General features: G+C 42.5%; 1 long non-coding RNA gene, 1 other non-coding gene and 1 pseudogene across 2 annotated transcripts; 2 read left to right on the top strand and 1 right to left on the bottom strand.

Moving 5' to 3' along the window:
• Positions 1 to 5547: 5547 nt before the first annotated feature.
• LOC148917652 (uncharacterized) lies at positions 5548 to 27012 on the top strand. The gene is made up of 3 exons (XR_016125805.1): positions 5548 to 5985; positions 6172 to 6468; positions 26323 to 27012. It is a non-coding gene; the product is annotated as an uncharacterized LOC148917652 (long non-coding RNA).
• Positions 14195 to 19279, bottom strand: LOC148917654 (uncharacterized; annotated as a pseudogene).
• On the top strand, positions 19536 to 19644 carry LOC148917653 (small nucleolar RNA R71). Its single transcript, XR_016126504.1, has one exon. It is a non-coding gene; the product is annotated as a small nucleolar RNA R71 (small nucleolar RNA).
• Positions 27013 to 27377: the final 365 nt, after the last annotated feature.

The raw sequence follows: 27377 nt of genomic DNA, 5'->3' as shown, positions 1-27377 counted from the left end.
CCAAAAATTTCACATATAAAGAAAACACATTTTATAACCTCCTAACCAATCATCATGCACAAGATATAAGTTACTCACAACAACATTTATAATGGGCCTCGTGCCTCTTTTCCACAACCATAACTAGTCTAATAGCAAACGTTGAAACCTAACACGCAATAAACTGATAATCAATCCAAAATATGTCTCATACTCCATGGGAAAATTCAGGGTGAGTCCTTTCTTCTAGCAAGATGTAATCAGACCTAGCTGTAGTACGTTAGGATCGTACTACTGACTTTGTTTAACTTGTGACTTATCGTTAAATTTGGAAAAGGCTGTTATTCGAATGAGATGTTCGTGCACTAGTTTGTGAAGTGTGTGGGACTAGGGAGTAACACTGGATTCTAGGTATACTTATTATGTTCCATTATTTTTTTTGAATAAGCTAGAATTTGCCATAGCTATACTTATTAGTTATTTTCATTATGTACTTTTAAACTTCGCTGGGGGTCTCTGTTGTTGTCGATTCAGCTACACCAAAATTGATTTGGTTTCCTCCTCAACTTGTGATACTCACAAGTGCACGAGTTGTTCGGTGGTATAACATATGTATGTGTGAGGTCAATCCCACGAGGATTGATGATAGATTGATTCAATTCGATTCCCTGTACAAAACAAAAATGGAAACAAGATTTAAAGATGATTGTTGTCACGTGCTCTCTCATGAGTTAGTGGAAGTGGTTACATGGTTATTAGTTGTTGCATAATTGTAGGAGTTTGCATGTCTCTAGACTTTAGTTGTTGAGTAGTTGTAGGAGTCATGTTATCCACTTCGATAGTGGAGGCGTCATGGGAAAAGCTTCCCTCTTTCTATGCTTTCAGTTAGAGTCCTTGTTTGTGTAAATTTCAATGGCTTTTCATCAATGAAATATTAGATATTATTCCTTACTGTTAGCTTGCCTAACTTGGAGTTTTTGGATTCCCTCGAAGCAACCCTTATTGTCTAATTGTTATCCCAACTGATCCTTCTAAATATTGCTGTAGCTATAGGTGGCCATAAGAAGAAAACTACATACCAACTCCCTGTACCTAATCGCCCAATCACACGAGCCTTCTCCCAAGCACATAACAGCTTGGTTTTAGAGTGTGTTAGCCCACGTGTGAAAGCCCAACGGCCACACGTGCTCCACGTCACCCAATATGTTTTGTCCACGTGCTAGGCTTGAAAATTCACTACACGTGCGGGGGCATGTGAGAATGTGAAGGTAAAGAGTCTCACATTGGAAAGTTGAGAAATCTAGCAAGGGCTTATAAGGAGTTGGGCTACTCCCCCAATTTCCAATTAGTTTTGGGGTGAAACCTCAACTTCCTTTATGGTATCAGAGTTGGGCATGGAGGAGCAACATGTAGAATGCTTGGAAACTGAAGTGGGCTCCCAAGCCACTGGACAAGAAAGAACATTCAAGGAGATGCAAGAGATGTTCTCAGCCTTGATTGCTAGCTTGGATCAAATTTCTCGAACTAGTGATGGATTTAGTAGTGCTTTCAATGGTGGTGGAGGCCGAACATTTGGAAGTGGATCCACCACTCCAAATTCTGGCAACTTTTACCTTCCTAAAATGGTGAAGCTAGACTTTCCTCACTTCAACGGATTGGAAGATCCCACAAGTTGGGTATGTTGTGCTGAATAATTCTTTGACTTTAGAAAAGGAGAGAGTTCCGTTAACTTCATTTAATCTTGAAGAGGATGCACAATTGCAGTTCCAATTGATGAAGGAGGAAACCCCGATCACCACATGGGCAACTTTTAAGCAAGCACTGCATGACAGGTACATTCCCACCCAATTTCAAGACTTCTTTGGTGATATGACGAAGTTACAACAAACAGGTTCGGTACGAGATTATCAAACCCAGTTTGAGAAATTATTGATTAGAGCAAGACGACTCACTCCAGATCAACAAGTTGTCTGTTTTGTGAGTGGGTTGAAGGAGAAGTGTAAGCCACAAACACTCTCTGCTGCTATCGGTTCGGCTCGCCTATATGAGTCCTGCAACCAAACAAATAGGCGATTCTCACTTTCGGATGTGAAGTAGCCTTTTACCAATATTGTTATGAAGTTAGACCGTTGACAAAATTTCATGCCAATTAAGCGGCTGTCTCCAGCCGAATTAAAGGAACAAAGAGACAAAGGACTTTGCTTCAATTGTGATGAGAAGTTTAGTCCTGGACACAGGTGCAAACAATTATTTCTCATTGAAGGTTGTTGGCCTAATGTAGAAAATGAAGCGGAGGGCGAATGTAGTGCTAAAGTTGACTTGGTTGGAGAAGAATTGCCTGAAGTATCTATTCATGCAATATATGGTGCTCGGACTTCCCAGACAATAAGGGTGCATGACAACGTGGGCAAATATCAGATGACATTCTTGGTTGGTTCTGGAAGTACACATAATTTTTTGAGTAGTAAAATTGCTCGAAAGGCTGGCATTAATCCCACTAGTTTTGGAAAGTTTGAGGTTTCGGTTGCAAATGGTGAAAAGCTTGCAAGTGATGGGCTTTGCAAGGGGTCTGCATCCTAGTTCAAGGTCTATGCTACATGAAAAGAGACTTCCATATGAGTTTTGGGCAGAAGCTGTTCATACAGCAGTCTATCTTCTCAACAGGTGTCCTTCTAAGTCTCTTAAGAAAATGACACCATTTGAGGCCTTCACAGGAAGAAAGCCAGGTATTGCATACTTGAAAGTGTTTGGATGCCTATGTCATGTGCTTATTCCTTCTGTTTTGAGACACAAGTTGGAAGAAAACAGTCACAAATGCATTTTTGTGGGCTATGGATTGTGTGAAAAAGGCTATAGACTGTATGATCCTAAGACTAGAAAGATTATCTTGTCTAGGGATGTCTATTTTGATGAAGAAGCCTCATGGAAATGGGAGAATCCTAGCAATGCAGATGTGAGAATGCCTATGCTAGATGGAAATCAAGGTACTGCAGAAACTGAACAGAAGGTATTAGATGAACAATCTCAGTTTTTGGATACTCAAATGCTGATGGAAGAAGAAATTGCACCTCAAGGGGAATAAATGCTTGATGAGACTCAAAGGTTTGATCACACACCTCACAAGTGGAGGAGTATTAATGACATCATGACACAATGCAACATGTGCATTGTAGAACCTGACAGCTTTGAAGAAGCAGATTTGGATGAATCATGGAGAAGTGCAATGGAGGCTGAATTCGAGATGATTAAGAAGAACAATACATGGAAATTAGTTGACAGGCCATTTGACAAACCAGTAATTGGTGTTAAGTGGGTCTACAAGGTCAAACTGAACCTAGATGGTACTGTGCAGAAGAATAAAGCTAGGCTTGTGGCTAAAGGCTATTCACAGAAGCCTGGAATCGACTATAATGAGACATTTGCCCCTGTGGCAAGACTTGACACCATCAGAACCTTGATAGCCCTTGCAGCACAAAAGGAATGGAACCTATTTCAACTGGATGTGAAGTCTGCCTTTCTCAATGGCATTCTAAAGGAGGAAGTTTATGTTGAACAACCTCAAGGATATGTTCAAGAGAGCAAGGAAACCAAGGTGTACAGGTTGAACAAGGCTCTATATGGACTGAAACAAGCCCCAAGGGCCTGGTATGATGAAATAGATGCCTATTTCAACACTGCAGGTTTTAAGAAGAGCTTAAATGAAGCTACTCTCTATATCAAAACAAGTGACACCTCAGGTATTATCATTGTCTCACTCTATGTAGATGACATTATATATACTGGAAGCTGTCCTAAAATGCTTGAAGAGTTTAAACAAGATATGATGCAACACTATGAGATGACAGACTTGGGTCTGTTGCACCATTTTCTTGGCATGGGAGTGGAACAAACTGATAAGCATATTTTCATTCATCAAAAGAAATATGCCATGAAAATTCTTGAGAAGTTTGGAATGAGAGACTGCAAGTCAGTGGCAATTCCATTAGTGGTGAATGAGAAATTGTGTAGAGAAGATGGAAGTGAAGCAGCAGATGAAAATGAATTCAGACAGATTGTAGGGAGTCTGCTTTATCTGACTGCCACAAGACCAGATGTCATGTTTGCATCTAGCTTGCTTGCTAGGTTTATGCACAATCCCTCAAAGAAACACATGGGAACTGCTAAAAGGGTGCTGAGATACATACAAGGCACATTAGATTTTGGAATTGAGTTTGCAAAGGGGAAAACAGCTACTCTAATTGGGTATTGTGACAGTGACTGGGCTGGGAGTGAGGATGATATGAGGAGCACCTCAGGATATGCCTTCACACTAGGCTCAGGCATGTTCTCTTGGGCTTCCATCAAGCAAAACACAGTTGCTTTATCTACAGCCGAAGTTGAGTATGTGAGCGCTGCAGAAGCAACTTCACAAGCTAAGTGGCTCAGATTTGTGCTTGAAGATTTTGGTGAAGAACAGGTAGAAGGGACTCCAATTCTATGTGACAACACCTCTGCAATTGCAATGGCAAGGAATCCAGTTCATCACCAAAAGACAAGACACATCAGCAGGAAATTTCATTTTATAAGGGAAGCCATTCAAGCAAAAGAAATTGAACTGGTGTACTGCAAGACAGAAGATCAGATAGCAGACATTTTGACTAAGGCTCTGCCTAAGGATCGGTTTGTGAGGTTGAGAAGCTTGCTTGGAGTGAAATCAGCTAAAGGATTAGAAGGGAGTGTTGAAATATAATCCTTCTACTGATTTCTTAGAGCTGAAGTCATTTTCTATTTTCTGTTAAGTCTATTTTAAATGATGTAATGAGAACCATTAGATCATAGTCTAGGTGGATTCTCTAGCTTAGATTTGGTATGACACGTGTAAACACCTAATAGGGTGACAGTTGTAATTCTGTTAGGAGAGAATCACATTTCTCTCTCTGTCAGACACACTATGTAAGCTGCAGATTGTAAGAATTCAATGAAACAGTGCCTTCCCCATTTCTCTTCATTCTCTCTAGCTAAAATCTCCAGAAAATAAACCTCTTCCTAATCTGAAAATACATATACAAACTAAGAATTCTAACACATATAAGGGAGTTGAGGGTGAACGCTAAAAAGGTGTAAAGTGATCTTAATAGTTAGTGCCCTAATCAGTTTGTGCAGGTTATAGGGTCAATAGCAAGGCGGACTGCATCAACACAAGAAGAACAACATAACATTCCAATCAAGGGGGACATTACTTATTTGTTGCAGGATCGGATTAGCCCCTTGCCAGATGAAATTTTAATTGGAATTCTTTCTCACTTGAATACCAGGGAAGCGTCAAGAACCAGTGCCATCTCTAAGAGATGGAGAAATTTGTGGACACATGTTACATGTCTCAACTTTGATGAAGATGTAGTTCAAAACAAGAGATTTTACCAGTTTGAAATATCAGCTAGGGCAAAATGGGTGACTCAAGTCTTGCAGTTGCATCAGGGTACAACCCTAGACGTGTTCCGAATGAATCGTCATTATTCTACTTCTGTTCCAGCCACTAAATATCGAATTTGCGGCCCGAAAGAGAGTTCAAAGGCTTGAGATAGAGGGGGGTCATAATTCCTTGCTAAAGAAGCTACTTGAGAGCCCTTTCAAGTCCCTTAGGCACCTCTCTTTGAAGAACATAGCAGTAAATGATGAACTTGTTGGGCACTTTCTTTCCCATTGTGAAGTGCTCGAACACCTTTGTGTTTGTCGCATTGAAAATCTATATGCTGTGAAAGCAGTGGGTTCCTCCCTCCAGTTGAAGTTCCTGCAAGTAAGCAATTGTCGCCAATTAGTGAGAGTTGACATTTTTGCCCTAATCTCGTGGAGTTTGTCTACGACAGCCGAAGTGTGTACAGAAGAGGAATTGTGTTGAAACATGCACCCTCGCTTGTCAAGGTATCTCTTGCAGAAAATGATGAAAGTATAACCAGAGCTTTTCTTTCATTGTCGAGTTGTTTCTCTTGTCTACACACTCTCAGCCTGTGCATGAATTTCGATATGGTAAGTATATGAAATCATTAGTACATATAGCTATATATCTTTTTCATATATAGCTACATATGATGAGCTTGAATTTAGAGATCTCTCAAATTGGGGGGCCATTCTACTTGGAATCAATTTCTTAAAAGCATCCAATGGAAGGATAATTCTTCATTTTATTATCTTACAATTAGTTTCATTTTTCAGGAAATTAATATGCCCCAAGAATTTCCAGAATTAACTTGTCTCAAAGACTTATAATTGGAGGTATGTAATGCAAATTATGGGCAAAGTCTGCTGAGTTTAACCCCCTTGTTAGAGCGGTCTCCTTCCCTACATAGACTGACGTTGCAGGCATGTATTCATTCATTTAAATGCATCGCAGAGGTGAACTTGTTTTCAACCTATATTCCAAGAAGTGTAGAAATGTAAACAATTTTTTTTGGAGGGCTTACATGTAAGTTTTTCATGGATTTTGTAGGGTAATTCAAAGATTAGGTACATGTTTATACCAAAATGAACAGGCAATGAACGACGGACACGTGGCTAAACCATGGCCATGTGGTGCCTTCGGCACATACCTTCGGTAGAAGACCTACCGATCGCAACATTAGGGCAACCTCGCCCCTCTGGACGCGTGGCAGTCCCACAATTGATGTCCAGAGTCCCACATCGAAATTCTAAGCAAGTCGCACGCCTCCCAAGGCCTATAAAGGAGGACAATCATCCCAGCTTGGAGGTAATCAATCAGAACTTACGGCATACGCTTATTGATCTGCAGTTAAAACTTACTAAACCCGTACTTACTTAAGCATCGGAGAACCTTCGGCCGGTACCACACGGTGCCCTAGGATTACCGTGTGTTTGCTATCTTACAGATCGCACACCCTACCGAGGACATCAGATACCGAAGAGACTTAATAACTAAGTTGCTCGGAAAGTACGAACCATTTTTCTGCGTCAACAGTTTGGTGCCGTCGTGGGAACTCGATAAAATCAACCTACAATTCCTAAAAACAAAACAAATGGGAACCACTTCAGGACCACAGTTCCTTTCAGAGGACGGATTACCGTACGGTATGCCAAGTGGAGCAAGCCCCGCGCTGCACTAGCACCTTTGGTAATCCTCCGACGCGCACCACGGTCGAAGCGGAGCTCTTGGCTCAAATGACCTCCCTCCGGAAGGAGATGGCTAAACTCCAAGAACGTAACAATCTCCTTTCGTCCAAAGTGGACGAAACCCAACGGTTGCTTAATCAGCAGGAAACACAAAACATTCGGACCACCGATCTTCCCAGTCAGCGAGACCCGGTCGGCCGCAGAGGAAGGAAAGCAGAGGCAAAGGCAACGCTGCGCCCTCCAAGCGGTAGTGGTCCCGGCACAGACCAACCTCACGCATCGAAGAAGGTGTACACCGATTGTCGTCATTGGATCAACGACAAGAAGGATGCCGAACGGCATAGGTCCCCAATCCGAATAAACGCCCGTTTGGGGACTCCGGATGAGAGGTCCTGGGGATAAGTCCCATTCGGAGGGTTGGGGTTTGGATTCGCGCTGAGTCCGATGATGAGTACGTCCCAGCGGGCAGCGAATCAAGCTACCGTTCGGAAGCTCCCCCGGAGTACTCAAAAGCGCGAACGCCAAGTCCGAGGAGAGCTTCAAGACTTCGATTCAGCGTCCCCAACCAAGACCCCGCCATCCGCCTACTCTTTCAAAGAATCCGAAGATGGAGGATGACCGAACCCAGTCCCAGTCACGATTGGGGAAAACTTGGCGGGACCGTTTACCGATCGCATCAAGAAGTCGGATCGGACAGGGAGTACAGCCGTTGCGCATTCCTTTCTATACGTGTGGAAGACCCCTTGACGCACCTTCACTCCTTCCAATCGGCGGTTGGGTGTAAGGGCCTCGGCGACGAGGACAATGTCTGCTGTTTCCCTCGTCCCTTACTGTCACTGAAGGTTCTACCGCCTCGAGCTAGGGCGGTGCACTCCTTTAATCAAGCAAATTTTCCTCAACCACTTCATGATCCAGACGGACCGTTTGTACTCTGCGATGATCATGCACGATTCGCAAAGGGAGGACGAACCCTTACGCGAATCGCAGCGCGCCAGTCCACAGTACTCGAGGTGTCCCGAATCGGACGATAGGCGCTGCCTCGGCGCCTTCAAGAGTGGCTACGGTCCTCTCACTTCCGGTACCTTGTGCATAGTAGCAATCTGGCGCCGCGTGACGAGTTGATGAAGCGGCGACATTCCATGCAGCCGAATACTTCAATTCCAAACACAGGCTTCGGCTCGGAAGAAGGAGTCGCAGCAAAAGTTATCGGACGGACCGACGACTCGATGGCGAGACACAAGCGGAAGGGCGACCGTGATGTACCGTCAAGGGAACTCAAAGAAGACAGCGGGAATGCGGTCGTAAAGACCACGAGCTCCCTACCGAATCACGATCGTGCTCGAAGTCTTCACCCTGCGAACACAACCTACGAGACCGTTCTAATGACGAGCACGACCGATCCGAAGCCGACCAGCGGAAGCCCAATCGGCGAGATAATCGGGACATCGGCAGGTTCCGCGCGATATCACCGGCGAGCGACCACAATACCTGAAAGGCGCATCGATGCGAGGAAAATTGTCGGCGCTTGATTCGGGAAGGAAAGTTGGATCGATATCTCGCCCGGGCCACCGCAGCCCCGGCGCCGAATGCGAATCGGCGGATCAACATGATCCACATGATCAGCGGCGGTCCCACTCTGGCGGGACCCTCAAACCGTTCGGTAAAGCAGTATGTGCGTGCAGCCCACTGTCCTCGTGTCTTCGGCATAGACGACGATCGGAGCCGTAAGTTGCAGAAGGTGGGATGGGAGCCCATCACATTTTGTGAAGAAGAGAAGGAGAGGATCATCTACCCCCACGACGACCCGATGATCATTCGTGCCGAGATCGCCGATTACGATGTGGGTCGGGTCTTGATTGATACCGAAGCTCGGTGAACGTAATCTTTGCCGATGCATTCAAGGGGACCGAAATTGTCGGCGCATGGTCAATCGGCAAATTACACCTCTACTCCTTTCGAGATCTGGTCCAACCGATCGGTAGCATCGACTGCCTACGCCTTGGCGTCGCCCCCGAAAAACAATGACCTACGACCAATTCCTCATTGTCGATTGCCCGACGGCATACAACGTCATTATCGGACGAACGACACTCACCAAGGTCAAAGTCCACTTGTCGCCCCACATGTTACGATGAAGTTCCCAGCGGCGCCGGTAGGAGCCATTCGGGGTGACCGGCTCGGCGACGGACGTGCTATGCCACGGCCCTTAAGTCGGTAGCCAGACAAACCGCCAATGGAAGCCATGACCTTGCAGGGACTACCGAGCGGTAACGAACTCATTGCGACCCGGGAGGAAAACCGCGCCGATGGCACGCGGCCGCGAGGGCTCGAGACCATAATCCGAACAAGGAATTCCCGATCGGTGGGTGAAGATCGGCACCAATCTGGATCCCGACCTCGAAGACAGTTCATCGACTTACGGCAGCAAGCGGAAGTCTTCGCTTGGTCCTATGGCGATATGCCCGGTATATTACGATGTCATCGACCACAAGCTCAGCATCTCCCCGCCCACAAACCCGGTCGAGCAAAAGCGCCGATCGTGCGATGCGAGCGGTATGAAGGCGATGCGTGCGAGTTGACAAGCTCAAAGCCATCGGCTTTATCGAAGCTTCGTACCTGTTTGGCTTGCCAACTCGGTCATGGTTCGGAAGGCGAGGAGGATGGCGAATGTGTCGGACTATACCGACCTAAATAAGGCTTGTCAGAAGGGACGTTTCCTACGAGGATCGACCGACTTGTCGATGCCACCGCGGGCATGGCTGCTCGACTTCATGGGACGCGTATTCGGGATACAACGGATCTTCATGGACCCGCCGATAGAGAACATCGGACATTCATCACGGATCGCGGTTTGTATTACATAATGTCATGCCCTTCGGCTCAAGAATGGGGGCAACTTACCACGGCTCGTCAGCGGATTTTTGCTAAATACATCGCGGCATCATGGAGGTATATATCGGCGACATGTTGGTAAAGCGAGGAGATCACACGGAAAACTTGGCCCTCATGTTGGTATTCTAAAGGACTACCGAATGCGCGTGAACCCGTGAAGTCGCCCGGTGTATCTTCCGTAAATTTCTCGGGTTCATGATCAGTCAAAGGAATCGAGGCCAATCTCGAGAAAATAAAAGTCATAATCGACATGGAGCGTCGAAGAAAGGACATTGAGCCTTACGGACGTGTCATTGCGCCACGACACGCTTCATCTCTAAGGCTACCGATAAATCGTCTTTGTTCTTCAAAGCTTTGAAAGGGGGCAAACATCATATAACGTGGACTCCCGAATGCGACCAAGCATTTCAAAACTTGAAGAACTACATGAGCGAGCACCAGCATTATCGAAACCGTTGCGGCGAGGTACTACTCCTATACCTTCGGTATCCAACACTGCCGTTAGCTCGGTATTGATAAGAAGCCGAGAAGGCGGGCTACCGATCTTTATGTCGACAAAGCGCTCCAGAGCGCAGAGCTTGTACCCACCCTTGAGCAACTAGCAGCCCGGTCGTCTCGGCACGAAGACTTCGCCCCTACTTCGGCCCACGAAATTACGATTCGACGAACCCAGCCTCTTGGCCGGAGTGCTGCGGCCGAAACATCGCCGATTGGTCAAATGGGCAATCGAGTTGGGAGGAATTTGACATCTGATTCAAACCAGGCTGCGCAAAAAGGCCAGCGTTGCGACTTCATCTCCGAGCTCACACCTCCTGCGCCATTGGAGCCATCATCACGCGCCATTTCTCTTGCAGATAAGGACGCATACCAGAAAGTTTGACACTTTTCCTCTCTGGTCTGCATGTGGATGGCTCGGCAAACCTGGAGTTGTGGCCGGGCTGGTATTAACCACTCGAGCGGTAGCAAAATTGAGTATGCCCTCCGATTCAACTTAGGACTTCCAATACGCAGGCGGATATAGAGGCCCTTCTTAGGCTGGCCTTGGCTAGCCAAGAGCATGGCGGCGGTCGGCATCCAGTGACTCCCGGCTCATAGTAAATCGATAGCGGCGGACTTGCGGCAAGGGATGCCTCCATGTCGACCTACCTCTCGGCGGCTCACCAACTACTAGAAATTCGGCCTCGAGATTGGCAGATCCCGGGTCGAAAAGCAGCTACGCCGGCCGCTCTCCGATTGGCCGGCGATAAGCGACAAGATCGGAAGGAAGGTACGGTGGAGATATTATCGACCAGTACAGCGCTGAGGTATGTACCGATTCGATGCGAGACACATGGATGTCTCAATCACGTCTTCGACCACCGAACCCTTCCTACCGATAAGGCGTGAAGGCTCGGAAACTCCGTTACCGATCGGCAAGGTACGCCAGTCATCGGACGATGTTCTCTACAAACGAGGCTACACGCGCCAGTATCTAAAGTGCGACCGAGGAAGCGAGGGGGACTACGTTCTTGGGAGGTCCCGCGATGGAATATGCGGTGACCACTCTGGTTCCCGATCGCTCGCACACAAGGTCTTCTGACGGGGTTATTTGGCCAACTCTGCACCAGGATGCGAACGACACTAGTCAAGAGGTGTGACAAATGCCAGCGGTTCAGTAGTGTCCCTCATATTCCCGCCGAGCCACTTTGCCACCGGTGAGCCCGTGGCCGTAGCCTAGTGGGGACTAGATCTAATTGGTCCGATGCCAGAAGGCAAGGGTCGAGTCAAATCTGCTGTTGTTGCCGTGAGACTACTTTACCAAATGGGTAGAAGCCAAAGCCACTAGCAGCAATACGGCAAGCACAGTCGAGGATTCGGCCTCGATGAATATGTTGCTGCCGATTCTCATTGCGTCTACCAAGTGCAAGTAGTCACATCGGTAATAATCTTGGAAGTCCAAGTATCGTATCCTCAAGGAGCAGGTAGGCAAATATCTCACACAAAGAAATAATTAAGCGTACCACAATAAAAGTGACAAGCAAAATGGAAAAGTAATTTGATTTGATTGTTGTGGAAAATTGAGTTTAAAAATGTAATATCAATAATGGAAATCTTTGAGGCATCAAGGTTCAATTCTTTAAACAAAATATGTTTCATGCTCTTTAATCAAATTATAACTAAACAAAATCATCATTGAGAACTTTAAGGAAGATAAAGAAATTCCAATTTAATTTTCAATGTAATCTTTTATTAATGATTGTTCAGAAAATGGAGGCTTAATATCTACTCTTTTAATTTAAAAAGCATGCCAAGTCAGTTCTTAACAATAGAAAAATATAATTGAACTCATGAAAAGATAATAGCACTTAACATCAATCAAAATAAAAGGATATGAAATATTGAACAACAAAAAAAAAGAATTTAGCAATTCATACCGTATATTGGATTAAAGAACAATTCACAAACTTACTCAAAGAACATTCCCTTTAGCCTTAGCTAGAGTTCTAGCAACTCATTACAAAAGAAAACATAAACTAAATGGATAAAGAAATCTGTCGTAGGGGTGTCCTTGCCAAATAAGTTGATGGGTGATTTATAGTAGTCAATGAGGTGAGTGGGAAGTTAATACATTCATGGTAGGTGATGAAGGGTCTAATTGAGTGATTAATTGGATTAAACATGTGTTGATGGTGAAGAGTTAGTGGAAAAGAAATAACGGTGAGGTAAGTGGGCGTTAAATGGCTGACATAAAATAGGCTCTTTAGCTTCAACGGTTTTGTCTTCTCTTCTCCCTCTTTACTTCTCTTTATAATCACAATAATCCCACAATCAATTCTTCAATTAAATCTGCCAGCAATTTCTTCACACCTAGCTTGAACTTGGACAAATGTATGTCTTCATCTTTTGGCTTTCCAACTTCTCTACGGAAGATAAATTCACCTAATAAGTTCACCAAATTAATATAGAAAATTCATAAATCAAGCAGAGAATAAAATGTAATAACAAGTGAAATTATATTCATTAAGCCAAAATTATATCATAAAGTCTCCAAAATAATAGTAAAAAGATGTAATTTGAGACTCTCATCAACCCCCAACCTTGACTTATTGCTAGTCCTAGCTATTCAAGTGACTAAAAGAAACTCAAATTTAAGTAAAAATGACAACAACAAAAAATAATAATAAAAACAAAAAACAGAAAAACAAAAAAACAAATAAATAGCTAAACCACTTTCGCGGGATACGATTGCATTTAGCGTATACAAGCAACAAGCCTTTAAACCCTTAGGTTACCCCTAAAGGCGATTTGTTGTAGTCTCGTGAGGGTTTCTGGATGATACCCACAAACATCAAGTATGAGGCTAGCACAATTATTCAGAAACATGAAATAAAATAAAATTTGGAAAATAATTTCAACATCGTCACCAACAAAAGGACAAAGCACAAAGTCCAAATTTTCAATTCATGAACAACGTTAAAAGAGAGAACACTTATTTAACATTTCAAGTTAATCCCACCTCGAAGTCCCAAATCATTTATAATTAGCTAGCAAAATTTTCACATGTTTCCTTTGGTGTAAAGTGAACCAACACAATTGAGTGGCATTAGCTAAATTTCAATCAAACCACCTTTTGATCTCAAGAGTTGTTGAACTCCCTTGCAAGAAACAAACCAAGGTTTTTATTTTTATTTTTATTTATTTTTAATATACTATTTTTTCTTTATGTGGGCTGTGCAATGCTTAGCTCCATTAAGCTTTCTAATTAACCCATATAGCGAGTGTTAGGCTAGCGACTCTCAAACCAAAAAGGCTTTAAGGCACTAGGTGTAGAGACACCCCTAAGAGCTTACTAACTCGAAAGTTAAAAAGGCTACGAAACTAAACTAGCCACACAAAATTATTCACACCCAGAACTTCACCGTTTGACGCAAACACTCACTGCTGATTAGGCAAGAGGCCGGTTACTAAGTAGAAGCTTGAGTAGAACACTATTATTTCATGAACCCTTTTTTTTTTTTAAATAAAAACCAAGATGAGTCAAAAGCAAGGTCGTCCAAGTTTACCAAAGACAAAAGATTAAGCACAATTGGTTTTTAACTTTATACCCCACAAAAGGTGTTAGTGTGCTTGTGTAAATTGTCAAAGTATAACTCATGAATCATCCACTAACTAGAAATAAATGAAAAAGACACAGAAGTGGGATAATTATCATATAATTCATATGTTCTCAATCTTAAAATCATTCATGAATATCAAATAAATCTAAGTGCAATGTAATCTTGTCATAGACAAACTGTGAAAAACAAACAACATAGTGCACTAACCTCATAAACATTTTTTTTCTTCACACTTTTCATTTTTTTTAATATTTTCTTTTTACAATTTAAATAAATGACGAAAATAAACAAAAACAAAATACAAAAACAAAACCAAACCAAAAAACAAAAACAAAAACAAAAATGAAAGGAAAACTAACATGTTGCAACAAGAAAATAATACAATAAACACATCTTCTCCACCCCCAACCAAAGATTGACATTGTCCTCAATGTTTAAACATATAAGCATAATAAAAAGAAGAGGGTAGCGTTACCTGAGAATTGACATCCAAAGTGAAAGCCTGCAACGTGTTAGTTTAAAACAAAACAAAAAACAGAAATGTCGAATTTTTTTCAAGTGAACGAAAATTTCTAAACTAATTATATACAACAGATGGAATAAAAGTCAATCAATCCCACGCGCCAAAAACTTGTTAAATCTACCCAAGTGCAAGTAGTCACACGTAGTAATAATCTTGGAAGTCCAAGTATCGTGGTAAACGAGTTCGTTCAAAGAAACTGTCTCATCTTCTGGAACACATCTCCCAAGTAAGGTTTAAGTCGTTGGCCATTAACGTTAAAAATATTTCCATTCTTGGGATCCTCAACTTCAACAGTCCCATATGGGAAAACTTTTTAACAATGAAAGGCCCTGTCCATTTAGTTCTTAATTTTCCAGGAAACAAATGAAGTCTAGAATTATACAAAAGAACAAGTTGAGAAGGCTCAAAATTTTCCTCAAAATATTTTTATCATGAAAAACTTTAGTACGTTCTTTGTAAATTCGTGAGTTCTCATATGCATCATTCCTGATTTCCTCAAGTTCATTCAATTGGAGTTTTCTCAAGGTACCTGCATCTCCAAGACTAAAGTTAAACAATTTGATAGCCCAATATGCTTTATGTTCTAATTCAACAGGTAAATGACAAGGTTTACCATAAACTAGCCTATATGGAGACATACCAAGAGGTGATTTGTATGCAGTACGGTATGCCCACAAGGCATCAGTTAGTCTCAATGACCAATCCTTCCGGGTTGGATTCACCGTCTTTTCCAAAATTTGCTTGATTTCCCTGTTTGCAAGTTCGCTTGGCCATTTGTCTGTGGATGGTATGGAGTGGAAATCTTATGGGTTATCCCATATTTTTTCATCAAAGCTTCAAATGGTCGGTTGCAAAAATGTGATCCTCCATCACTGATGATCGCTCTAGGAATACCAAACCTGGACAATACATTTTCTTTCAAAAATTTCAAAACAGTTTTATGATCATTCTTCCGACATGGTATGGCCTCAATCCATTTTGAAACATAATCCACAGCAACAAGGATATATAAGTAACCAAAAGATGGAGGAAAAGGACCCATAAAATCAATACCCCAACATCAAAAATTTCAATAATTAAAATTGGGTTAAGAGGCATCATATTACGTCGAGTAATTTTTCCCAACTTTTGACAACTTGGACAAGTTTTGCAAAATTCATACACATCTTTAAAAAGTCTAGGCCAATAAAAACCACATTGAAGAATTTTGGCCGAAGTCTTTTTGGAAGAAAAGTGACCTCCACAAGCCTCAGAATGACAAAAAGATATGACACTAAATATTTCATCATCAGGAACACATCTACGGATTACCTAGTCGGGACAATATTTGAAGAGATACGGGTCATCCCAAAAGAATTTTCTCACCTCAACCATAAATTTCTTTTTATCTTGTGAGGTCCAATGAGGTGGAATAAGACCTGTAGCAAGAAAATTCACAATGTTAGCAAACCATGGTAATGTAGAAACACTAAACAATTGTTCATCAGGAAATGAATCTTTTATAGGCAAATATTCATAAGGCTCCTCAAAAGATATCCTAGAAAGATGGTCTGCAACAACATTCTCCACTCCTTTCTTGTCCTTGATTGTAAGATCAAATTCTTGGAGAAGCAAAATCCATCTAATCAATCGTGATTTGGCTTCCTTCTTTGTCAATAAATACTTCAAGGCCGAATGATCTGTAAAAACAACAATTTGTGAGCCCAAAATATATGACCTAAACTTTTCCAAGGCAAAAACTACAGCAAGCAATTCTTTTTCAGTTGTAGTGTAATTTTTCTGTGCACTATTCAAAGTTCCGCTTGCTAGATGACAACATGAGCTTCTTGTCTTTTCTTTGGCCTAGCACTGCACCAATAGCACCATCACTAGCATCACACATTATTTCAAACGGCATGGACCAATCTGGGGGCTGCATTACAGGAGTTGATGTTAGCATTTTAATCAATTTCTCAAATGCTTCTTGACATGCATAATTCCAATCAAATTTAGCATCTTTCTCCAAGAGATTATTCAATGGCCTTGCAATTGCACTAAAATTTTGTATGAATCTCCGATAAAAACCTGCATGTCCTAAAAAAGATCTAATATCTTTAACAGTTTTAGGAATAGGCGATTAGCAATTAAATCAATTTTGACTTATCTACTTCAATTCCTTTGTGAGAAACAATGTGTCCAAGTACTATGCAGATGTGACCATGAATTGGCATTTCTCGATTAAGCACCAAATTTTTCTCCTTACACCTGATAAGAACATTCTCCAAGTTAGATAAACAATCAGAAAATGAATCACCAAACACAGTAATATCATCCATGAAAACTTCTAAATATTTTTCTACCATGTCACTAAATATGCTTATCATGCAACGTTGGAATGTAGCTGGTGCATTGCAAAGACCAAAAGGCATTTTTCTAAAAGCGAAAGTTCCAAATGGGCAAGTAAAAGTTGTTTTTTCTTGATCTTCTAATGAAATCTCAATTTGATAATATCCTGAATAACCATCTAAAAAACAATAATACATATGCCCTGCAACTCTTTCCAAAATTTGGTCAAGAAATGGTAAAGGAAAATGATCCTTTCTTGTGATTGAGTTCAATTTACGATAATCAATACACATTCTCCATCCAGTAGTGACCCTAGTTGGTACCATTTCTCCATTATCATTTTCAACATCTGTGACTCCTGATTTTTGGAACAACCTGTGTAGGACTTACCCATTTGCTATCAGAAATTGGATATATGATACCTGCATCCCAAAGTTTAAGTACTTCTTTTTGCACAACTTCTTTCATTGTTGGGTTAAGTCTACGTTGAGCCTTAACTGGTTTAGCATCTTCTTCAAGAAAAATTTTGTGTGTGCAAACCAAAGGACTAATACCTTTAATATCAGATAAAGTCCATCCAATAGCAGTCCTATGATCTTTCAAAACTTTAAGTAACATACCTTCATGCAAAAGCTCTAGTTTAGAAGATATTACCACAGGATAGGTCTCATCTTCTCCCAGAAAAGCATATTTAAGTCCAGCAGGAAGAGGCTTCAATTCACACTTTGGGGCTTCTTCTCTTGATGATTTTGTCTCATCACTCACAGTTGGCAGCTCCTCATATTTTGGTATCCAACCATTATGTTCTTGTACCTGCGCAGAATCCAACAAAGAACAAAGATATTGTACTTCAAAATCTTGTGCAAAATTACAATCCCCATTTACTAAACAAATTTGCAATGGATCAGAAGGAAAAGAAGAATTAAAGCAATTTTGAACAATCGTCTCGATCATGTAAACTTCTTTGTCATCTTCATTGTTTGCTGGCTGCTTGCATATGTTGAATATGTTGAGCTCCAATGTCATGTTCCCAAATGATAGTTGCATAAGTCCATTCCTGCAATTTATATGAGCATTAGATGTAGCAAGAAATGGTCTTCCAAGAATAACAGGAATTTGAGAATTAGAATACACAACTAGTTCAGTATCCAAAACTATAAAATCAACTGGAAAATAAAATTTGTCTACCTGAACCAGCACATCTTCCACCATACCTCTTGGGATTTTGACTGAACGGTCAGCCAATTGCAATGTTATTGAGGTGGGTTTTAATTCACCAAGACCCAATTGCTTATAAACCGAGTAAGGCAACAAATTAACACTAGCACCCAAATCCAATAAAGCTTGTTCAATGATAAAATTTCCAATAATACAAGAAATTGTGGGACAACCTGGATCTTTGTACTTGGGTGGAGTATTAGTTTGAAGAATTGCACTTACATTTTCAGTTAAAAATGCGGTCTTATCAACATTGTGTTTTCTTTTGATAGTGCATAAATCCTTTAAAAATTTTGAATATGAAGGAATTTGTTTTATAGCATCCAAAAGAGGTATATTGATTTTCACTTGTTTAAAAACCTCCAAAATTTCAGGATTTTGATTTTTCTTTCCAACCTTAAGTGCTTGTGGGAATGGAGCAGAAAAGGGCACTTAACAATTTCAGAATCATTATTTTCTTTTCATTATTTTTGGATTTTTCTGAATTCTTTTTATTTTCAACTGTTACTAAATCATCTTTCCCAATTATTTTTCCACTACTGAAAGAGTAGTGACCTTCACATATTCATGCTTATTTTCATTTAAGAAGAAGAAGAAGAAGAAGGGGTATTTACCTCTACTGTGCATGTGGATTAGGTTGGACTTGAGAAGGAAATTTACCCTTTTCCTGAATGTGACATGAAGAAGTGAGTTTGGAAAGAGTGCTCTTAATCTCACCAATGTCTTGTGCATTCTTTTGATTTGTGGCAGTTTGGCTTTGTATGAATTGCTTCATAACATCTTCCAAATTTGATGACGATGATTGCCCTTCCACCTGTGGAGAATAATAAAAAGAATTAGATTTTTGTTGAGGCACATTATTATTAGTATTATTTCTCCAACTGAAATTTGGGTGGTTTCTCCATCCTGGATTATAAGTTTCAGAAAAAGTGGATGGTTTTTTAAATTGATTCACAAAGTTTGCTTGATCATGCAACATTTCTCTGAAAGCTGGAAGTGTTGGACACTCTTTTGTTACATGTCCCATGACCCCGCAAACTTCACAAATCTCAAAAATTTCTTGACTTGCAATTGAATTAACTTTTTGAGGCAATTTTGATTTTAGAGTTTCAACTTCCCTAGCCATTGTTGCCAATTGAGCTTTGAGACTATCTTCCTCCTTAAGGTGATAAATACCGCCGCTAGAAGGATTAATGGAAGACTTTGCCTTTTGGGAATTAGGCTCAAATGTGTTGGGAGTGCTCCAAATCTGAGATTTCTCTGCAATTTCATCAAGAAAATCAAAAGCATCTTCAGGATCTTTATACATAAAATTTCCATTGCACATCATCTCAATAAATTGTCGATCTTTAGGTGTTAAACCATCATAAAAATGACTTACCACCCTCCATCTTTCAAAACCATGGTGAGGACATAACATTAACAAATCTTTAAATCTTTCCCAAGCTTGAGGTAAAGACTCAGTATCTTTTTGAGAAAATGTGGTCATCTGTCTTTTCAAAGAATTTGTCTTTTGAATTGGGAAAAATTTCTTGAAAAATTCAGTTTGCATTTCAAGCCATGTTCCAATTGTTCTTGGCCTTAGAGAATAAAGCCAAGTTTTCGCTTTATCTTTCAGTGAAAATGGAAAAAGTTTTAGCAAAACTGTATCAAGCCTACACCCTTGTGTTGGAAAAGTTCCACAAACTTCCTCAAACTCACGCACATGTGAATATGGATTTTCAGATTCCATTCCATGAAAAGTTGGTAAAAGTTGTATCATGCCCGGTTTAAAATCAAAAGTTTGACCATTCAACGGAAAAATGATGCAAGATGGCACACTTGTACGAGCAGGATGCAAATAATCATGTAATGTCCTAACAAGTGGATTCTCATCATTATGAACACTATGATTCTCATCATTATGAACACTATGATTATCTTCATCATTTTGGGGGCCTTCCAATGCATTATTATTATTATTCTCAGCCATTTGTAATGAAATTTGGTCAAATTGAGGTTTCTTTGCAAATCTACCAAACCGATCACGATATCTCATAAACAAAATAAAGAAGCAACAAATAAATAAATAAAATCTAAACTAATTTTTTAAAATTTTTTAATATTAAAAAAAAACTAAGACAAAAACAAACAAAAAACAACAAAAATAAAAACAGAAATGAAAAATTGAGTTTGATAAGCCTTACCGAATTAGCTTTGGAAACTAAAACCGCAAACCTTAACAATGAATTTCCTTGTGCTACTTTTCGCTTCACGCTCCCCGGCAACGGCGCCAAAAACTTGTTGCGTCTACCCAAGTGCAAGTAGTCACACGTAGTAATAATCTTGGAAGTCCAAGTATCGTATCCTCAAGGAGCAGGTAGGCAAATATCTGCACACAAAGAAATAATTAAACGTACCACAATAAAAGTGACAAGCAAAATGGAAAAGTAATTTGATTTGATTGTTGTGGAAAATTGAGTTTAAAAATGTAATATCAATAATGGAAATGCTGAGGCATCAAGGTTCAATTCTTTAAACAAAATATGTTTCATGCTCTTTAATCCAAATTATAACTCGACTAAAATCATCATTGAGAACTTTAACCGGAAGATAAAGAAATTAAAACCAATTTAATTTTTCAATGTAATCTTTTATTAATGATTGTTCAGAAAATGGAGTTGCTTAATATCTACTCTTTTAATTTAAAAGCATGTCAAGTCAGTTCTTAACAATGAGAAAAATATAATTGAACTCATGAAAAGATAATAGCACTTAACATCAATCAAAATAAAAGGATATGAAAATATTGAACAACAAAAATAAAAGAATTTAGCAATTCATACCGTATATTGGATTAAAGAACAATTCACAAACTTACTCAAAGAACATTCCCTTTAGCCTTAGCTAGAGTTCTAGCAACTCATTACAAAAGAAAACATAAACTAAATGGATAAAGAAATCTGTCGTAGGGGTGTCCTTGCCAAATAAGTTGATGGGTGATTTATAGTAGTCAATGAGGTGAGTGGGAAGTTAATACATTCATGGTAGGTGATGAAGGGTCTAATTGAGTGATTAATTGGATTAAACATGTGTTGATGGTGAAGAGTTAGTGGAAAAGAAATAACGGTGAGGTAAGTGGGCGTTAAATGGCTGACATAAAATAGGCTCTTTAGCTTCAACGGTTTTGTCTTCTCTTCTCCCTCTTTACTTCTCTTTATAATCACAATAATCCCACAATCAATTCTTCAATTAAATCTGCCAGCAATTCTCTTCACACCTAGCTTGAACTTGGACAAATGTATGTCTTCATCTTTTGGCTTTCCAACTTCCTACGGAAGATAAATTCACCTAATAAGTTCACCAAATTAATATAGAAAATTCATAAATCCAGTTGGTGAGAATAAAATGTAACAACAAGTGAAATTATATTCATTAAGCCAAAATTATATCATAAAGTCTCCAAAATAATAGTAAAAAGATGTAATTTGAGACTCTCATGATTGATCCCCTACGCCATCATCACGGATAGCGGCAAAGCGGTTTGATTGAAGTCTTGAATTCTGCACCCGACTCAAGATCAACATTCTTTGCTTCGCCAGACACCCCAATTGAACTGACAGTCGAGGCCATGTACAAAATTGTCAAGAAGTTTGAAGCGGCTTGACAAAGCCAAAGAGCCTGGCGGAAAAGCTTCGGAAGTGCTATGGGCCATCCGGACATCCTACCAACGGCAACTCGGGAAACACCATTCTCTATGGCTTTCGGTTGAGGCGTAGTCGGTGGAAATTGGAGAGCCTTCCTACGAGCGGAAACCTTGCCAAGCGAGCGAAGCGCTTGCTTTGAGCCTCGATCTGCTCGAAGCGCCGAGCACGCCAACCTTGGGCGAAGCTTACAAACAACGCGTCTCTCGGTACTATGACTCTAGGGTCAGATCCCGCTCTTTCCGACCGGAGATTGGGTCATGCGGAAAGTCTCTTTGGCAACCAAGAATCCCACGGAAGGAACCCTCGGACCTTCCTGGGAGGGACCTTACGAAATCATCGGTATCCAGTGATCGGGGACTTACCGACTTAGAGACTCCAACGGAAAGACCCTCGATCATCCCTGGAACGTAGAGCATTTGAAGTACTACTTCAAATGAAGTCACCTTACCTCTGGCGGTGTCACGGAGGAGTCACATAGCCTTGGCATCTCTACATGCACAGCCCGGCATTCTGCGTTTCCTAGCCAGCGGCGGGTTCTAAATTGTAAACGCACTCCTAATTGTACTCTTGCCTTCGGCTTATCAATAAAAGGGCATTCGGCTCACATATTCGGCACTTTTGTTGTACCTTTCAATCTCTCCATTTTTTGTTTTTTGTTTTTGTTTTTGTTTTAAAAAAGTATAGAGGCCATCGGTCGCAGCAAACTACACATTTTGGCGTTGCCATTATCCTACCGATTAAGGGACAACTTTGTAGACTTTATTGGGCATTATAGGCTTTCGGTAATTACGGGCCATTGCTTTACAATCGGCAAGCATGCCCATTGGTTTCAATTCCTTAACACTTGGAACTTTACTCCAACGGCCAATGACCTTTTTTGTTTGAGGCCTTCGGCATTAAAGCGAAACATTCCCTAAGTACGCTACCGATTCGGAAGTAAGATGCAAGTAATTTAAAGTGAAAACATAACTTTAATAAAAACATGCCCACGACATTAATTATCCAAACAAAAGATGCCAACGGCATCAGAGTTATAACGAAATTACAAAAACACCATCGGCATCAAAATTACATTAATAAAGGCGGGTGATCGGGATGAAGGGCCCGGCATCCGCCTTCGGCACCAGCTTGCTCCTCGGGCGCCTTCTCCCTTGTACTCTTCGATCATTTCTTCCGTGCCTTGGGGAAGGAGGAGGATCGGCAATGAAGTTCAAGTTGAGCTTCGTCCCAGATTGTACCGCTTGAATCGGTAGATGAGATCCACCATTCCGAGCCCACCTCCTTGTCGAGCAAGGTAGCGAAATCGGTAGAGTGGCGATATACGAATGGCCTCTGGACGGCGGCCTCAATCTCCGGCGCTTTGGCCCGCTCCGACTCCTCGAGCCACCTGAACGGCATCATTCGCCTCCATAGCCTCTCTTGCCGATAGATCGCCGACTCGAGTGGCGACAAGTCGCAAACTTGACTCGTATACCTTGACTGCCGTTCGGCGACGCAAATCCTTCACCAGTTCGCATGGTCTGGATAGCCTTGCCGACCTCGGCAACCCCCCTACCGTCGTCATAGGCCTTCGCCTTCTCGCGGCGGATTGATGGCCCGCTTTATGCAAAGCCACATGTCCATCGAAGCTGCGAATACGAGCATGTCGGCAAAGGTATAAAGAATGGTCGGTCGGGCTGAAAATGTTGGACTTACCGATGCACGAAGACGGAAGCGCGACCGCCTCCTCTCGGCGAGCTTCGGCAGCTCCTCGATCTCGTTCAGCTCCATTTGCGAGCCAATGATCATATGGTTCGCTGAATCGACGCCGGCAGTGCGAGTGACGGATCGCGGGCTCCTCGTCATTGTCGCAGCCAAGATAGCCCGAGTTGGCTCCCTGCCGCTCGCGTTTTGGGGCCGGTTCGGCATCTAGGTCGACGGTGAAGGGCGTTTACGGCGGCGGGAGGAAGTCCTTCGGTAGTGGCGCCTCGGCGGGAGAAGGGCCGCCGCTCGGCTGGCCGTCGGCGTGAGCTCACGGAGCGGTCGCCAACGTCGTCCTCGGGGTCTACCGATGCCAAGCCTGCGGGTCTTCTTCTTCCCCGAAGCCCATCATGAGACGGCGCTTGAGGACTCGTTCATCCTCTTAGCCTCGGCAGCTCTCTTGTCTTCCGTCAACTGCGAGAAAAGGGTTCGTAAGACCCTTGCGAAGAAAAGAAACAATTTGTAAATTACGAGTATACTTACTCTCGGCGGGATCAACCAACTGGGCCCGAATCAGATTGGTGGTGAAGAGGAATTGCGGATACACCCTCTCCTCGGCGGGACCTTCCTCCTCACTCTCTCCACTTGCCAATCTCTCTGCATTGCGATCGGCGCTTCACACCTACAAGAAGAAGAAAAAATGGATCACTTACGGTGGCAGAGAACCGAGAGAAGGTGCGAGCGGCCGTGGTCCTACCGCCATTTGGAAGGTCGGGAATGCGAATCGGACGGGCTGTCGGCGACTCCTTGTCGCCCGAGAGGAGCACCGCCGATTCCTCCACGACTGTGAAGTCGGTCACCGGTGACAAAGTGGCCTCGATCGGCAGCCTCAGGCGGTTCGCGCACCCATCCGCGTGATCGGCACACTTGGACTTGGTAACGTTGTAGAGATGGGAGAACTGCTCATAGGAGGGGCCTTCGCCAACCATGCGAAGGCGTTATCACTCTCATGAGGGCCACCCAAAAGTTGGGGTTGAATTGCCCCGGCGAGCCGATCAGGCAGAATCCTCTGCCGGCCAAGCAACCGAACGCCTTGCACAAGGGCGTCGGTAAAGAAAACTACTTCGCCATCCTTCGGCGCACTAAGGGATTCGGTAGGGCCCGGAATCCTCATCCGTACCGAGTCGGGAATGCGGTATTCTGCTCGTAATTTGGCAATCTCCTATCGGTAATCTTGTTGGGCCCAAGATAGTCTCGCCGAATAAATTTTCCTTCGGCACCCCTATAGGCATCCTAGGGTTGCTTGGGTACACTACCGATACCCAGGCCCGAGATGGCGGATTGGCTACCGACTCTCCACGGCGGAAGTGGAGGTCTCCGATCGACGGCTACCGCTGCCTCCCGGGCATATCGAGGCCCACGTGGCGGCCGTCATGTAGACGATGGACAACGGGATGGGGCGGTCATTAGCCCTTTTCCGACTCCGTGCGTTGGAATAGAGTTGGGCCCTTCGCCGAGTATCTCAACGTCGGTATCACTCCCACCCTCGGCATCAGGCCCCGCCGCCGTCGGAGTCAAAGAGACCATCCGATGACTCCTCGTCAAACGCATTGGGCTCGCGCTCGGAGAATAACTCGCTATCAGACATCTACAAAAACAGAAAAAAGGGAAACTAAGGCTCATGTCGGACGCTATCCTACCGATCCCTACATCGCTACCTATGGCGACTAGACTACCGAATGGGACCCTATGGTCAGTCTAGTTCGAACCAAGGAAGGACGTAACCCTTAAAGCATGCAGCATATTAAAGAAAAGGGTGCCGAACGGTACCTTAAGGTGTGCCCTGGAAGATAAGCGCGATCTGCTCTTGGGATGCTTCACTACCGTTCGCATCACGGAATCGCCTTTCCTACCGTTCAAACGCCGAGATCGCACAGTTATCTGTTAACACTCGCCGGAAATCGCCTTATTATCGAAAGCCCTCGTCGGAAATCGCCTCGCATGAACTCACTTCTCACTAGATGCGAGTGAGTTCGCCTCCGAGTCATCTCTATTTATAGGGCGGTTGGTTGGCAACGGTACTCCTCGAAAGACCAAGCGGCGACATGTCGCGCGCGCTATCATTACCTTCGCCATGTGTCGCCACCCTATGGGGAATAGACGGCACGCGAGGCGCAGTCGGCGCCGACGTCCCTTCACCCGTCGGCCGACGCCGACCTTCGACTTCGCCCGGCCGAATCGATGATACCGGAAGGGACAAGGTCCGCCCTTCCCAAAGACCGAGTTACCGAACGATAGGGCCATGGTTCCTTCGAAGACACTTCAAATCCCTTCCAAGACTCTCACAAGGGGACTTGGGGACTCTGTTTATACCAAAATGAGCAGCAATGAACGACGGACACGTGGCTAAACCATGGCCATGTGGTGCCTTGGCACACCTTCGGTAGAAGACCACCGATCGCAACATTAGGGCAACCTCGCCCCTCGACGCGTGGCAGTCCCACAATTGATGTCCAGTCCCACATCGAAATTCTAAGCAAGTCGCACGCCTCCCAAGGCCTATAAAGGAGGACAATCATCCCAGCTTGAGGTAATCAATCAGAACTTACGGCATACGCCTATTGATCTGCGAGTTAAAACTTACTAAACCCGTGCCTTACTTAAGCATGGAGAGCCCGGCGGTACCACACGGTGCCCTAGGATTACCGTGTGTTTGCTATCTTACAGATCGCACACCCTACCGAGGACATCGAGATACCGAAGAGACTTAATAACTAAGTTGCGCGGGAATGCCAACCATTTTTCTTCAACTGTGCAGAAAGTTGAAATGACTATAAAAATTTAGTGTTTTTATTTAGTTAATTACGTTTGTTTTTTTCATTAAGCACTCGAAAATTGCATGCTTAAATAACCTGTGTCCCCTTGCAGATGAGATGGAAGAATTATTATAAGAAGCAGAGTTGGAGAGATATGCAGAAGATTAATAGATGTCCTCATCACTGCCTGAAGGAGTTGAAATTTTGTGGGTTCCTTGGCATAGGGTCTATTATCGATACTGATTTTGCCATGTACTTGATTGAGAGTGCTGTGGTGCTTGAAAAGCTTATCGTTGAGCTTGAAACTCGACGAGAAATATTGCCGGAGTTTAAAGCAACCGATGATATATTAGAAGCAACAAGAGAGCACGTTTTGCGGCTTGGAACGCAATTACCACCAAGAGCTGGGTTAATTATCATTTAATTTTGTGGGTTTCTTTTTAAAATACTACCGTGACAGATTTACTTTTTTGAAGATGCAATTGTGTTCTATGTACCTCGAATATTCTCTTTATATGATGTTGGTAGTTGTACAAAAGAAGAAATAGATCCTTAAAAAGAGTGGGAATTGGATTTGCAATTGGCCGATTTTAGTCAGTTTGCAGCCTATAAATAACAGAGTATAGGCTATAGCTGCTTTTGTAATTCATTCTAGATTGCAAAGTGGTGAATGAAAAACGGGACTTTAATTAGCTACTGGTTCCCTGCCTGCCTCTTGATCTGCAGTTTATTTGATTACCTTGTAATATTTAAGAAGTAAATTATTAAGAAGGGTGTTCAATGCAGTTTATTTGATTACCTTGATCTGCAGTTTAACACTGTCGTACTCTCTCTACCCCAAAAAAAAAAAAAAAAAAAAGTCGTACTTTAAATAAATAAAAAAAGTGTTTTTTTATTTTATCAAGTACTGTTTTATGTTCAATCGTTCACAACAGTACTTGACATAACCAAAGCGTAATATAACCATGGATAAAGGAGAATTTCGCAAACTCATGATGGACCATGCCTAGTAGTAGGAATGGATAAGCATGATTTCATTGATCATTAATCTCTCGGA

Source organism: Prunus mume, linkage group LG4, assembly GCF_029339155.1.
Source record: "Prunus mume cultivar Tortuosa linkage group LG4, ASM2933915v1, whole genome shotgun sequence".
Lineage (NCBI taxonomy): Eukaryota > Viridiplantae > Streptophyta > Magnoliopsida > Rosales > Rosaceae > Prunus > Prunus mume.
The sequence above is the reverse complement of the archived record's forward strand: the minus strand, read 5'-3'. Positions and strand labels throughout refer to the sequence as shown.